Consider the following 5,424-nt stretch of genomic DNA (forward strand, 5'->3'; position numbering starts at 1 on the left):
TTACACCTAGTAACCCACTCAGAAACCATTTTTATTCTTTTTCATAAGACATTGGACATTGACAGTTTAGAAGATTTTCTTTCTTTTTTGTTTGCTTTGTTTTCTAACAGCTTTATTGAGGTATAATGGTATAAAAAGAACTGCAAATATTTAGTGTGTACAGTTTGATCAGTTTGGACATGGACAAATACCTGTGATACCATCACCATAATCAAGATAATAGACATATCCAACACTGCCCAAATTTTCCTTGTGTCTCTTTTTGTATGTGTGATAGAAACACTTAACATGAGATTTACCCTCTTAACAAATTTCGAAACAGACCATATTGTTTTGTTTACTATAGGCACTCTGTTGTATAGCAGATCTCTAGAACTTACTCATCTTGTATAATTAAAGCTTTGTGCCTACAAAACAACTACTCCCTGTATCTCCCACCCCTCTATCTCATGGCAACCACCATTTCATCCTCTTCTATAAGTTTGATTATATTAAATACCTCATATACATGGAATCATGTAGTATTTGTCCTGTGACTGATTTATTTTGCTTAGCATAATGTCCTCCAAGTTAACCCATGTTGTCTCAAATATCAGGATTTCCTTCTTTTTTAAGGCTCAAGAAGTATATAACCCCTTTAAAAAAAAATTATCTATTGAGCACTTGAGTTGTTTTCACATTTTGGCTATTGTGAACAATACCACAATGGATATGGGAGTGCAAATGGTTCTTCAAGATTCTGATTTAAATTGTTTTGTATATGCACTCAGAGTGGGATTGCTAGATCAAAGCAGGTATATGAAAAGATACTCAACATCACTGATTATCAGGGAAATGCAAATCAAAGTACAATGAGCTGTCACCTCACACATGTTAAGATGGTTATTATCAAAAAAAGAGAAAAATCCCAAGTGGTTGAAGATATGGAGAAATTGGAAGTCTTGGACACTGTTGGTAGTAATTAAAATTCTATAGTAGTTGTGAAAAACAGTATGGAGGTCCCTTAAAAATAGAGTTTAGTAGTCTCAGCTTCAAGATGCTGTGAACTGAATTACGTATCTCAAAATTCCTATGTCAAAGCCTTAATCCTCAATATGATGATATTTGGAGATGGGGCTTTCGGAAGGAATTAGATTTAGGAGAGGTTATGAGGATTGGGCCCTCATGATAGGGTTAATGCCATTAGAGCTTGCTTTATATCTTACTTTGCCACATGAATACAAAACAAGCTGGGGACTGTCTACAAGCGAGGAAGGGAGCTCTCACTGGATTCCAACCATGTTGGCACCCCTGATCTCATACTTCTAGCCTCTAAATTTGTGAGAAATTAAGTTGCTGTTGTTTAAGCTATCTGATTAATGATATTTTGTTGTGGTAGCCAAGGAGATTTAAGACTCTACTCATATTGTCTTTCTTGCTTCGTGTGTGTGTGTGTGTGTGTGTGTGTGTACATATATATCTTTTTGCCTGTTAAATTATGTGTTGGTTGTAGTAAATGTGAATATTTAGTTCCTAGATGACCAGGTATCAAGGTTGTACTAGATTATGCCAGGTATGGAGGATAAATGAGCACTACCAACCTATTGCTGAAATTCTCTGGCCTCTTTCAGCGAGAGTCTGTTTTGATAGCAGAAAAGCCTTCTTCATTCTCATTTTCAGATCTTTTTCCCATAGCTATGAGATTGAGGCACACAATTGTATCGGTTTCCTCAGGAGTAGCGTGTGTCTCAATGGGTCAATTTTCTGTTGGTTAGAGGACATTTTTGAAATTCTAACTTAAAATCGATTCATTGTGACTTGGAGAAGATTTTATGTGCTCAGGGAGTAAAGAAATGTTTCTTGCTTAAAATTTTTGATTTTTTGCTTTGAATCATGACTAAAAAGTTAAATGTGTTCATTTTGAACAATTTGATAGAAAATATATACATACAAGGAAATAAATTGAAATCACTCAAAATTTTACTCTCAAGGGATATCAAGAGATAAGCAATCACTATTGGCGATATTTTATATAAAGGCCACATAAGTTTAAGTGTACTTTAAATATTTTCAACAAAAATTAGAATCTACTTTGAATGCTGAAAAGTACCACCGTATTTCAAAAAGACTGATGTTCTCTCTGCTTTTAGGACGGAAAGCTTATAAGAAATATGCCCATTAAAAAAATGTTAAGCTAAAATGTGATTATAAAAGTTTAGAACATGAAAAATTATTTTGACTTTTTTATACTTTTCCCTTTTATTCTCTCCTTACTAGTTAAGAAATTTGCCTATTTCCCTTTGATTTCCTTGTTTTTGCTTCATTCACAAATGCTGTTATCTTTCTTTCCTATTTTCTCCTATCATTACAAGAAACTTTACATCTTCATTTCATATTTGTCTTGAGCTGACATAGCTTATCTCTTTTACCACATTTTTCAGTATCCATGGAGCCGTAAGAAATGGAGCCAGCTACAAATCTTCAATATACAAAGTAAAAAGATAATATGACACTTTTTGTCTCCTAGATAAGTCAATGTCAAGATTAGAATTTCTGCAGAACATTTTTTAAATAGTGATAGCAAAATTCAAGAAATTTCGATATTTTCATGTATCTATACTAAAGAAATTCTACATAGAGTTACGAAAATAAAAAATTCTGACTTCCTCTTTATCCTCAGACCTTTTACTTAGCATAAGTACTGAAAACATGCAACCACATTCTTAAACCTATTAGATAAACAAGTAATGTTATATTAATTTATTTTTAAATTTTAAAACTATAAAATATATACCACTTCATCCATGCTTCACACATTTGTACAATATTGATTTAGAGTGTGACAGTGATGAGATAACTATATATTAAACATGTTTATTTAAAAAAACAAATACAAAACTTCTACTAAAAAAAAAAAAATTCATTTGGACCTGACAGTATATATACTAAGGAAATAATTAAAATCAAATGTGTTAAATTGTCTATGGCCATGCCACCCTGAACAAGCCTGATCCCGTCCGATCTCGGAAGCTAAGTAGGGTCTGGTTAGTTCTTGGATGGGAGACTACCTAGAAAGACCAGGTGCTGTAAGCGTAAAAAATAAAAATAAATAAATAAAAAATAAGGGATTGTAAGGTGACAAGGTTCTTGCAATCTGTGAGGTCAACCAAGGGTTGCTTCGCCTAAAAAGAAAAATATGTTAAACATTCTCATTTTAAGTTAATTTTAGGACTTAAGAAATTTCTATATATTCTAAATGCTAAGTAGCAACATTTTCAGAATAATTCCATTATGTGCTTAGTTACTTTCTTTTGTAACTCTGTAGCAATTTGTCTTCAAAACCTTAGTTCTCCTTAAATTTTTTTTTTGTATTTGTAAAATTACACCTCTGTCATCAAATTTAGAAAACTTAGATTTGTTTGGTGTTAAATATATTAATGGTACATTAATTTATTTATTTAAAGTACAGTCATAACGTTGAATCTGAAATTAATATTTTATTATTTTGTTTTGTTTTGAATCAAAACAAAATGTCTTTTTAATAAATGCCATTAACTTGTTTTTATTTACATTAATTATAGTTATAAACTTTATTCAGAGATTTATATTTGAAGACAGGCCATTCAAAATACCTTGGGTATGGAATCATATTGTATAAAATATGAACCATCTTTTATCTTTACCAATTAGCTTTATTTAGTCTTTCACCAAATATATATTTGTGCATTTTGATGTATGCTAATAATTTTGCTAAATTGTGAGATGTCAAAATTAGAAAATTGTGGTATCTGAATTAAAAGATATCATAGTCCAAAGTTTGATAGTAATCTTATTTAATACAGAATAGCACATATTATCTAATATATTTCTGCATTTGTTATTGAAAGTTTATTTTCAAATGAAAAGGCAATGAAAATGTCACATGTTCTCCACTTCTTTAAAAGGAAAAACAATGTCCCCAATGTGTGGAGTTGGTGTAAACACATAAAATAGTACCATTAATATGTTATATATTCAGGAAGAGGGGAGAAGGAGACTCTTTTTTTAAATCTTAAAATGATTAGTATATTAGTTTGCTAGTGCTATCATAACAAAATATCACATACCGGGAAGCTTAAACATAATTCCGGAAACTGGAAGTCTAAGATCAATTCATTGGCAGAATTGCTTTCCCTTAAAACCTTTCTCCTTGGCTTGAAGATGGCCACCTTCTGAGTCATTTTTATTGTGCACTCACATCCGTCGTCTCGTCTACTTCTTATAAGGATGTCAGTCCTATTGGATTAAAGCCAACTTTATGAGCTCTAAATTATCTCCCTAAAGGCCCTGTATCCAAATACAGTCACATCGGTGGTTAGGACTTTGACACAGTCACATCAGAAGGGACCTTGAATCTAGAATACTTCCTAAGAGCTAAAGAGCCAACACAGCCTGTTTTGGGCTCTTCACCTTTTGTGGAAATATCTTTCCCAATTTGAGATTCAGTGTGTACTCCTTTGTTTTGCTTGTTTTAGCTTACCCCCAACATTTAGTATTTCTGACTCAAGGGAGAAAAAACAGGAGGCCCTTCAACTATAGCATAAGATGGGTGCTCACAGGCCAATTGCCTTATGTCAGCTGCTAGGAAGATCTGCTAGTCTTGGGGGACTGACACACACTATTGGAATTGATTTGCTCTGTCTCTTCTCTATATGAATATAGTGTTGTTCCATCCAGTCTTTAACAGTGTCATGTTTTCCTTGGCAACTCTGATACCAAGATGCAGTGGACAGAAGTGTTTGGGCTTCTATTTCTGGTGGCTGGCATTGTGATGATCTTTGCTATCCTACATGTAGTTGGAGTCCTCCTCTGACGCTGATAACTGGTGTGTGTTGTTTCTGCCCAACAGACTTCAATATATGAATTTTCGGGGAGACATAATTCAGTCCATAATATTTCTTAAATAAGTTGGAGGAAAGTAACTTATTAAGTAAACACTTATGTTGTGTTTACTAGGTGTCAGGCACTATTGTGTTAAACAAATATTAACATATTGAATCCTCAGAACAGCTTTAGAAGGTGGGTACTATTATCATCTCCATTTTACATACAAGAAAATCAAAACACAAATGCTTTAATAATTTATTTGAGGTCACACAATATGGCCAGAGTATAGAACTAGAACTAGGACTCCAGAGTTCTTGCTCTCAACTGTTATGCAATGTTGGTTATCTAATTCGAGGATATGAGGGCTAATTTTCTTAAACATTGTTGGAAGATAAAAGTTACACAATTTCTTGTCTATATGATGACAATTTTAATAAAAAAAGAAAAACACTAATTAGTTTATTTCTTCTACACATATTATTAAATGACAAGGTATGTGCTAGGTATTTGGGGTACAATAGTGTGTAAAGAAAAGTCAAGTCTTTTTGCATTAGAAAGACAATCAAGTGAATAAATAGA

The sequence above is a fragment of the Pteropus vampyrus genome, unplaced genomic scaffold (genome assembly GCF_000151845.1).
Source record: "Pteropus vampyrus isolate Shadow unplaced genomic scaffold, Pvam_2.0 Scaffold10, whole genome shotgun sequence".
In the NCBI taxonomy this organism is placed as follows: Eukaryota; Metazoa; Chordata; class Mammalia; order Chiroptera; family Pteropodidae; genus Pteropus; species Pteropus vampyrus.